Source organism: Perognathus longimembris, chromosome 3, assembly GCF_023159225.1.
Source record: "Perognathus longimembris pacificus isolate PPM17 chromosome 3, ASM2315922v1, whole genome shotgun sequence".
NCBI classification, from domain to species: Eukaryota; Metazoa; Chordata; class Mammalia; order Rodentia; family Heteromyidae; genus Perognathus; species Perognathus longimembris.
This window is the reverse complement of record NC_063163.1, coordinates 48,609,071-48,620,412: the sequence shown is the minus strand read 5'-3', so window position 1 is coordinate 48,620,412 and position 11,342 is coordinate 48,609,071.

Sequence of the window (11,342 nt, the reverse complement as noted above, 5' to 3'; positions counted from 1 at the left end):
CACAGGAAAGTTATTGATCAAATGCCACAGAAACACGAGATAAATATGAATAGAAAAAGTGACAACTCAAAAGCCAGCCTCTAGGGGAAAGAGAAATGACTCACTTACACCATTAAATCCTTAATAGGGTACCTGGGCAGAATTTCATCCTTCATAAAGGTCATTTTTAGCTTCCATAAAATAAAATTATCCTAGGGCCTATGCACAAAAATGGTATTTATTTTCTTGAACAAAATCTTGGGTTTTTTTCCACCCAAATAATCATTAATTGGGGCTGAAAATAAACTAGTGGGGTAACTGGCCTGAGGTTCCTTATATTACTTATACCTTATTTGTCTTCACAAGTGGATATCCACTGTCTTCTCCATCCTAAGTGCTCTCCCACTCTGAGTGAGGAGAATCTCATCTCAACTATGTCAGTGATGTTGTGGTAAGGTTTATTATGGATAGCCTGCTGTTAGGAAGTTGTAAGAAACCAAGCAAGTCATGTCAGAAGTCTTCTTTGAAAACCCATATTTAGGAAGTCGCTGGATTGTCTGTATGTTTTCTTATCACTAATTAAGATTCCAATCAAAGTCATTCACTCCAAGTGTATAATATGCCATATTGGCTGAACAAAATTATAAGCCTTTCGGTAAAACTATCCACTCAAAATGATGCCTCCTGTGGTGTTTGAGTAAGAAAATAATAGTGAACTTCAAAGTAATAACAGAGCTTTGAAAATTAAAGAAATCATCAATAAATAAGTGAGTGTCATGTCTTTTCCCCATCTTCCAATTCTCTCCCGCCCCGCCCTCCCCCCCCAGCATTGCTGTCAGAAGATCTCCTTACAAAAACATTTCCTAGTAAGGCAAACCATGAATGTGTAATAAATAACAGACTCCTAAATATGACACATAAATTCTCCCATGATTTACATCTTCCATTTGCTTCTCCTGGCATTTATATCCTTTTAGCATATACCTGGATGTCTAAACAGACAGCTTCCCTGGTCATTAACTAGACTATGTTAGATGTTAGTTGCTTATTCATGCTTTGCCTTTTATCTCTTCTTATTAAGATCTTACCCTTGCCTTAGATCTCAGACCAAACATCATCTCTCCATAAATAGCACTTGAACACATAACTTCACTTCTTTAAACTATCAAAGGACTTTTTATTTGTGCTTTTCTATAGCTTTGAGGCAATTCAGAGAGGAGAGGAAATATGGCTGAAATTACAAACTTAGAATCTGGCAGGATAGGTCAAGATCAATAATATGAATTTCAGAACTTAGCATATAGAAGCAGCAAGCATAATGACAACTAGACTTGATTGTGGTTTGGCAAACAAATACCTTAATGAGTATATTCAAAAGCATGTTATCTGGGTCTATTTGAGGGACTACAAAATGGAAACTATCAGGCTTGGAATATGTAATCAAGAAACTGAACTTATTCACAGAAATAGTTTAACTGTGATCTATTGCTTTCTGTGATGACTATCCATTTAAAAATGCATAAGATGATGCTCAGTGAAATGAACTCCATGTTATGGAAATGACTGTTATATCATTGTTGTAATTACTTTAAACATGCCCTGTGAAATTGTAGCTTCTATTGTTGATGATCCTCTTGTATCCCCTTCCTGTGGTTGTACCCGTACTATCACTGTATCTTATCTGAGTACATTGGAAACTGTATATACTGGTATTAGAACTAGGGAAGTGAAAGGGAATATCAAAATCGAGAGACAAAGGATAAAAAGACAAAGGACTACAAAAGCAATACATGCAAAACCATTTGGTGTAAACCAACTGAACAACTCATGAGGGGAGAGGGAAAGGGGGAGGAGAAAGGGGGGAATGAAGGAGGAGGTAACAAACAGTACAAGAAATGTACCCAAGGCCTAACATATGAAACTGTAACCTCTCTGTACATCACTTAGACAATGAAGAAGAAAAAAAATAATGCATCTTTTAATTTTTTAAAAAAAAAACTTGCTTGTTCTGGGCTTGGTGAATTCTTGTTTAAAAGCTGGGTTGATTTACATTTTATGTTCTTGGACATCATTTTAGTTGTTTCAATAACACTACCTGAACAATGAATTGGGGAGGAGACTTTTTACTTCTTTACAATCCATTTTCCCATAGCATTTATTCATCATGGATTATTCTCTTAACTTTTGAGCATGCAGCTCTCCATGGCAGACAATGACAGGGCAACACAGGTGAGGCATCGCGTGTGTCCTGAGGGACAGTGACTTCCAAAGCCAAATGGGGTCAGGTCATATAGGCTTCTGATGCATTCACTTGGCAAAGGAGCCACTATAACTTTTGGTCATAAATGAATTAATCAGGGATATGGTTTAGGATAACTGTGACCCATGAAGGTAAAAGACTGGAGGCCAGGAAAATACTTCAGCAGCTCTTACCTACACCATGGAGTGACTATAAATAAACACAGTAGAAAGGATGAGATGGAGACGGAGGTATACTTTGGAAGTAAATCTTTTCAAGCTGATCAGATTACATGGTGCAAAAACAACATTCACCATAAAAACATTCAGTGCCCGGTGAATATGCATGGTGTGTGGCAGGTGCTGGATTAACACCCGACAACTCAGGAAGACGAGGTCTAAAGGACCATGGTTTGAAGCCAGTCCGGGTAGAAAAGTATGCTAGATTCCATCGCCACAATAGTCAGAAAGAAGCACAGGGCTGAGTTCAAAATCTAGATATTGAAAAAGAAATCATGACATGAAAAATAAAAGCTGAAAATATGAAGACTTTTTGCCAAAATAGAGAAAATAAAATATCACTAGGAGAATTAAAATATAAAGTTCCTTTACAATTTTATTATCCAAACTTGTGAAAAAATGGTACTGTAATTTCAGAAATACAAGCAAGTAATAATATTAAGTTTGTGTAATGTATTAATTGATAAGATTTTTTGACTCAGTTTTCTACATTCATTGTGTAGTTATAATTTATTCTTACAATATAAAATACCTTATTTTCAGGTGACATTTGCAGGTGACATTAGTTGCCTTTGGCAATGTCAGAATCTCAGATAGGTTTTATGCTTTTTTTCAATATTGAGAAGAATTTCTTTTGCTCATGCAGCTGTTACTAGAGCTGGTAAGAGCTGTATACACTCTTAGAAAACATGGAAGCATACTTTCAATTAATACTGGTAATTCATACTTGGCACAGCTTGAGAATTCTCATGGAATAGCATTTCTGGGGGGGAAAGCCTCTGTATAAATCCATGTTTTGTCTAATTGATTTTTAAATGAGAATTTATAATTCATAAATGTATTTCATATTTGGGAAAATGGATTTCATTGTTTATGGCTTTCCTTTGAGATTAATTGAGATGACAAAAATGCTTTATATAGCTGCTTATGCATAAATACCACTTATAGTTTTTGCTTATAGAGTTTTTTATTAGAATCCACTGTGGCACTCAGAACCTGCACCACCACTTGTGTTGAACGCAGTTGCCCTGCATACGCGCCTCCTCTACTCATGGGTTCCTTTCTCTCTCATCAAACTTCACTCAACAAACACAAGTTCAAAGGCAACATGAAGACACCTGCCACACAGCATGAGGCTCAGTGTGGAGCCTTGCACTGCTTGGAACACGTAATGTTCCTTCAAAGAGAAAACAGCAGAAGGACATACTCTGAGATGATCAGTGCAACTGGAAGCTTCTCCCCATTGCTCAACAACAGCCAATCCAAAGAAACTCCAGTTTACTTTCCCCCTCAATCCTTTATTTTGGGAGGTCAGGAAAAATCTTACCAAGCACATGACAATTAGGAATGATCTTAAAGGACTAAGTATACTTGGCCTGCACCTAAAATTCAACAAACATTTTGAAGAAATTAATGAAATCTACAAATTGCTGGAGATAGGAGGGAAGTGGTCCAGAGAATTCCTGTCCTATCATGCAGCACAACTTTATAGGATGGCAGGGTTTCTGTATGTGTTTCCAAAAATAATTTAGCCAGGTGTGGTCCCACACATCTATAATCCCATACTTGGGATGCAGAGGCAAGAAGGGTTGAATTCAAGGGTAGCCTGGGATATAAAGTAAGTTTAAAGTCAATTTGGGCTACAAAACAAGCAAACCCTCTTCTCTTTTCTACCTTCCTTCAAAGCATCAAGAAGGAAGGAAGGAAGGAGGGAAGGGAGGGAGAGAGGGAGAGAGGGAGGAAGAAAGAGAAAGGAGAAATAAGAAAGGAAGGAAAGAAGAGTTTAAAATAAAGGCAATGACAGAGTAGCTGGGTGCAGAGGACGTGATAAGAACTGCTTCCGGAATCTGTCAACCAAATCATGCTTTGAGCTTTATCAGTAGAGCACAGGATTCATGCTATTCACTTGAACCTGAAACTCACCTTTCTAAACTCCAATATCCCAGAAATCTGTCTTTATGCAAAAGCTACTTGATCCTTTCCAATTTCAATATATAATTACTTAAGTAATATTTAAAATAACACACAATTCATCATTGAGCACTGAAATGGCCTATAATGAAGACCTCAGAAACTTATAACAACTTTCCCCAGTTTCCCTTTCATTTCTTTTTTCTGCACATGATTTGAAAAATCAAAGCTATTTTCTAAACTTGAAAGGCCATTTGACTTAACAAGTGTTCGGAGAGATTACAAACGCAGCAACAAAAGGCTGTTTCTGCAACTCCAAAGAGATTTGATTTTGGACAAATTAACAGTATGACTTCAAAGAATAGCCTCATATGTGGCATGCAGCTGCTGTGTCTCCCGACGCCTAGGTGTGCTGTCGGGTCACGTGGGACAAGGTCAGGGAGCAGCCAGGGATTTATGCTGCCATGGCAAACCAGATGTAATTTTTAAAAATTCAGTGCAGAACATTTTGACTTTGTAAGAAGTGTTTTTTTATCCAGGCCCAAAATACAAGATCCCATTTCCCAAAACATCTGAACACTGATTCATTCTCTATTCTCCTTGAAGATATTTATTGAGATGGGGAAAATGGTCCCCGGCCCTTGTCCAGCTGTCTGCAGAGAATGATTTACAAAACCCCCGCAAAAACAAAACAACAACAAAAAACTCAGACCTTCTCCCATTGCCACTCACTTATCTTCATCATTTCAGAAGATGCTCATAGAAAATGTTGCTATGCAGGGATAGAACAAAAAATTTAACTACTTAAAAAAATTACCTCTAATAACAGCAGATGCTGGCAGTGTTGTGTCCAAAAGGGAACACTACTACACTGTTGGTGGGAGTGTAAACTGGTTCAGCCACTCTGGAAAGTAGTGCAGAGGTTCCTCAGAAGGCTAAACACAGAGTTCCCCTATGACCTGGTAGCCCCACTTCTGGGCATTTACCCAAAAGGATCACAAACAAGGCCATACTAAGGCTATCACCACAAACATATACATTGTAGCATTATTTAACATAGCTAAAATATGGAGCCTATCTAGATGCCCCTCAGGAGATGAGTAGCTCAAGAAAATGTAGTATACATATATACATAATGGAATTCTATGCTTCTATCAGAAAAAATGACATTGCTCCATTATAAGGAAATGGAAAGACTTGGAAAACATCATACTAAGTTAAGTGAGCCAGACCCAAAAAAAATAGACTCTATATTTTCCTTCATTGGTAATAATTACTATATGTCTAGGATAGTCCTAGCACAGGATTGCAATCGTTCAATGACTATGTACATATGATCATATAAGATGATGCTAAACGAAATGAGACCCAAGACTGGAAACAAGTGGTTTTTCATTGTTGCTGTTATGTTTAATGTACTAGGTGGAATTATTTCTTTGTTATTGCACTTTTCTTCCCTATGGTTTAGCCGTTGTTGTTACTGTATTTAATTTTGGAACACTGGGTATTGTATATATGTTTGTCTGAATTACGGAAGGGAAGGGGAACATCAAAATGGTGAGACAAAGGGCAAAGGACAAACCAATGCAATGTGATACTTATAAGACATATGTTGTCAACTAACTGTACAACTGGAGGTGGGGTTGGGCAGGAGAAAAAGTGGGAGAAAAATGAGGGAGGAGGTAACAAGTTTGACAAATTTACTCACTACCCTATGTATGTAACCGTAATACCTCTGTACATCATGTTGACAATAAAAGTTAAAAATTTGTATCTTTAATTCACTGCACCAAGGGGTTTCAGTTTGACAGGTCAAACTTGCTTAACTATACTTTGGGGTTCCATGAATCTATTCGAAGATAACAATCGGAAAAAATGCAGCACTTTCTTCTACTTCAATTACTTATTATTAAGTAAAGAAAAACATAATCAAAATTTCTCTTCCCCTTTCTTTCCTAGCTACCCACCATTGTTGTCCATTTGGGAATTATTCTATACTTTGACTTTTAGGTAATGAATATTCTCATGTGTGGCATAATATTTGCATGTAATTAAAAGCTTAGCATCTTTACAACATTTAAATATTTCATGCTTTATCATTGGAAACAAAATAATATGTTTATCGCTTAGCAAATATTAGGCTCTTAAAAATGATAGTTTTAAAAACTACTCAGCCATTTTTATCTTCTTTTCAATGATTTTAGATCTGGTCATAAAATTAACATAAAAATATATTAACATATAAGCTCAGTGAGAAGCAAAAAGAAGCTCCTTTCATGGCCATTCATTCATTTATTAATTCCTTGCATTTAACAATTGTCATATCATGCACCAAACAATTCAATATAGAGACAAACTAGATCAGTGAAAACTGTGATTGATAGAAGTAATGGAGTACATTACATGCACTTATTGAAATATCACAGTGATGGCCTTCTGTGATACATCTTAAGAAAATGGAAATTTCTTTGTCCTACATTAGTGGGAATGAAGAAATAATTTCATTTTCCAGAGAACCTCAAAATGACAAGTATTTCTCCATTATATGCAATTGAATATTAACAGATTGTGACCTTGATGTTATTTTGAAAAGAATTAAGCACTTTACAAAATCAACAGGAGCATTGGAGATCCATGTATTATTATTGTTATTATTATAGATACATACCTAGAATAAGAGCATGTTTCACACATAGAACTTTGCCAGGCACCAGTGACTCAGGCCTCTAATCCTAGCCACTCAAGATGCTGAGATTTGAAGATTACAGTTCAAAGCCAGCCTGGGCAGGGAATTTCATGAAACTGTTATCTCCAATTAACTATCAGAAAATGGTGCTGTGGCTCAAAGTGGTAAAGTGCTAGCCTTGAGCAAAAGAGCTCAGGGACACCTCTTAGTTCTTAGCTCTTAGTTCAAGCCACACAACTAACATAAGGAGGAAAAGGGAGGAGGGGGAGGAGGAGGAGGGGGGAGGGGGAGGAGGAGGGGGTGGGGGAGGAGTAGGAGGAGGAGGAGGAGGACTAATCCCGTGAGAAAACATTTCTCACTGAATCCTCAGTCCTACAGCCTGCACTCTTTGCCTGCTGCTTTGAGAACCCACAATGTAACCCACTCACCTCTGCTTATGTGGATCCAATGCGTTCCCAATTCCATCTTTAAACCTGGGGTACGCAATTGTCAGAGTTCCAATGCCCATGCAAAGATGGATGGCTTCTGGCATGTAAAGGTGATTCTGTTGCATGTGAGACTTGTAAGTTCTCATAGTAATATCTAAAACATAGAATGAGAGTTCAAATACTGTATTGTCAAAACCAATAGTAAATGTCCACTGCATTGAATTCATAATCATTGCCATGTGGAAGAGAATTCTAAAAACTGAGACTCTGCCAGTGAGCAAATCCTCCAAGCAGCCTGGCCATGCATTTATCCACGTCTATGGACAATTTGCTGTGGGACACAACTGCATACATGAACACATTACAAGGAAAATAAGGTCTCAAAGACAATTATTCCTAACAGGTAGCTGGAAAGTGACTTTGTCTAAATGGTAATATATTCCCTTAAAAGAATAAGGTAAATAAATGTTAACCATTTGGAATAGTTTTAATATGGTTTATGTTCAAATTAGTTTTTGTTCTTTGTTTGTATCATGCTTACTGATGACTGTATGTCACATCATTTTAATTTTGACAAATACCAGGCTGGATGTATTGAATTTTTCCAATAACCACATGCTTGGGAGGTTTATATTACTGTTGGAATAGAAACAAGATAAATATAAAGTAAAATATGCATTCTAACCTGTGAAAACATAAAGGCACATATGTCTACCTTTAATATGGAAAGTTTAAAATATTACCTATAAACAAAGAATATAGGGTTTTTATACAGATAGTTAGTAAGAACTTAAACTTAAATCCTTGGAAGTAACGTAGACAGAATGTTGAAAAATAAACCCAAGTAAAACAAAAAACTCAACTGTCACCATCTACTTTTCTCTTTCTAAAAATATTTGAAATTAAATATGTTTATATATTCATGTTTTATACAGCACTGGCCATCACAGAACACTTGTTTTCATTAAGTAGTATGTCTTATTCCTCCATACAATTAACCCAAGTGAAGGAAAGTAGTTGAAATAAATCTGATTAACCACCACTGTCCTATGCTGCTACTGTTGAATAGCACGACATCGCCGTCTATTGGACACACAGGATAATGACCCTTGTTACCAATGCAACAGTCCCATCTCTTTAAAAATTCTGCTGTTATATCACTGTTGTAACTACTTTCATAGTGCTGCGTATAACTGTAGCTTCTATTATTGATGATCTTCTTGTATCCCCTTCCTGCGGTGTATCTTCACTATCTCTGTATCTTATCTGAGTACATTGGAAACCATGTATACTGATATTAGAACTAGGAAACTGAAAGGAAATACCAAAATCGAGAGACACAGGGTAAAAAAGACAAACGACTACAAAAGCAATACTTGCAAAACTGTTTTGTGTAAATGAACTGAACAACTCATGGAGGGGAAAGGGAAAGGGGGAGCGTAGAGGGGGGGAATGAGGGAGGAGGTAACAAACAGCACAGAAATGTATTCAATGCCTAACGTATGAAACTGTAACCTCTGTACATCACTTTGACAATAAAATTTTTTAATTTAAAAAATAATCTGCTGTTGCGCTTATTATATAGAACCAAATGAAATGACATGTTGCCCATAGAGAAATTTAGAATCTTGTCATAGATGGAAAGTATATAAAAATATCGCAATTTTATGCATGCATACATACTGCCTACCCTGTTCATTCCATCAACAACGGAATGAGGAAATAGCTTATCCTACTAAGTAGGCATACCATAACTTACAAACTGCGCTGCCAAACACACATTATCTATAAGACAAGTTAGCTGTGTAGATACAAAGATGGAAAACACATTGGCCTGTTTAAATACTATAAATAATCTCATAGCACTGAAAGGTTAAAAAATATGTCTGCTACTGAGAAAGCACAATATAAATGGAGCTTAATTTTTCAATGTCCAGACAGTAATTCCTTGAATAGTGAGGGATTTAATATTTTTCTCAGAATAAGAGAACTAAGACATCTGGGAGCATTTATTGTGTATAGGGCATGTGTGATTATAAATCCCTTCAATATCTTAAGTAAATGTTTCTAAACTGTTACCTATCTATAAATCATTATGATCACTTACTATATAAGTTAAGTGACGTTTTTAGTGCTTGTGACTGTGCTAAGTTCTTTTCAAAGCACATTGAATATGCTATATTATTTTCTCCTTACAACAACTATGTTAGATATTTTTACATTTTCCTACTTATTGATGAAGAGATTGAGACACAAGGGATTTAGACAAATAAGTATTTCTACGAGTGACTAAGGATTCAAATGCAGGATATTCCTTTTCTTGTGTATCACAAGATAGTTTCTTGTGATCTATGGATATCTTTTGAATGCCAGGAACACCTTTAGAATATCAGGAAGCTACACAGAAAGATGGCAAAAGATCATCTAGGATGAATACTGCTTATCATAAGCCAAATACTCACACCTGTAATCCTTGCTATTCAAGAGGCTGAATGAAATCTGAGAATACTGTTCAAAACCACCTGGGGCAGACAGTTGTCTCTAATTAACCAGCAAAGGTCTGGGAATGAAGGTGTGGCCCAAGTGGTAGAGGAGCAGTTATGAGCTAAACAGCCAGGCAAGAGTTCCAGGCCTTGAGTTCAAGCCCCAGTACTCTTTACCTCCCCCACAAAAAAGCCAAATTGTTCATAGCTGGTAACATAGTCATTTAAGCAATTCTCTAGCAATAAATATGTCAGATCAGTATTTGTGTGATGAGCAGGCATATGTTATTTCCTGTGATGATCAATGTTTCTTTCCTCAGTAGATCATGGACAAGATATAATCTAAATATCTCCCCCCACACACGAAGGCATCAGTAGTATAAATAAAATAGTAGGTCTTTTTTTAGAGGACAAAAAAGGCACCTTAGCAATTACTGCATTAAATCAAGCAAACTCTAATTCAGCATCTGTATAAAATGAGTTGCTCTGGCTCTTCTGTCTTATTGCTAGCAAATTCTAGATTCTTCAGATAACCTCTCATTTAGGTCTATATTTCTTGAATTTATTTGCTTCTCTTAAATCCTCCATGAGATTCAGACCTTCCACTTTATTTCATAAGTTAGCAACTTACATTAACAACACCAAATGTTAAACATAGAAATTAACTGCCTCCTAGTCAAAATAATGACAACTATTATTACTATCAGAAAATAAATGGCCAAAGAGATGCTTAACTTCAAGACTAGTAGACCAGTTTTAATAAAACCAAGTTTTCCTCAAATAATTGTCAATAGTTTCATTAAAACCAAAATACTCATGAGCTAACATACATTTGAAACATATATGCATGTAAATCAGTAGTATTGCACAGGAAAGAATGTCAGTCTTAATCTGTTGTGTAGCTATTGAGCCCTGTGGTCCTCCCCTAACAATATACTGTTTTGGTCTCACTGTGTAAATGTGTAGAGTCCCCTTTATTTATCATGCCCAAGTACATTTTTTTTGTCTTTACCACCCATTGTGTTTACGGGCACATTCTTTTCCTTTTTATGTCACTGTTTTTTCTGTTCCCTTTTTCTTGTATGTAAGTTTATATGATTTGGGTAGGGAGAGGGGAAATTGAAACAAAGGGACAAAGGGCGAACTAGTTCAGCAGTGACGGGAGGGAATACATGGAAGGAAATGAGGAGGAAGAAAATAAGGAAAGAAATGTACTAATTCCCTGATGAGTATAATTGTGCCTCTGTACATCACTTTTACAATAAAAGTAAAATAGATAATTTGTTGTATAAAACTAATGTAAGGTTCCTTTTATTGGGCATCTAAAAGAGGTACTAATGTGAGTCTAAAGAGCAAAATAACAAAACAGGAAAAATA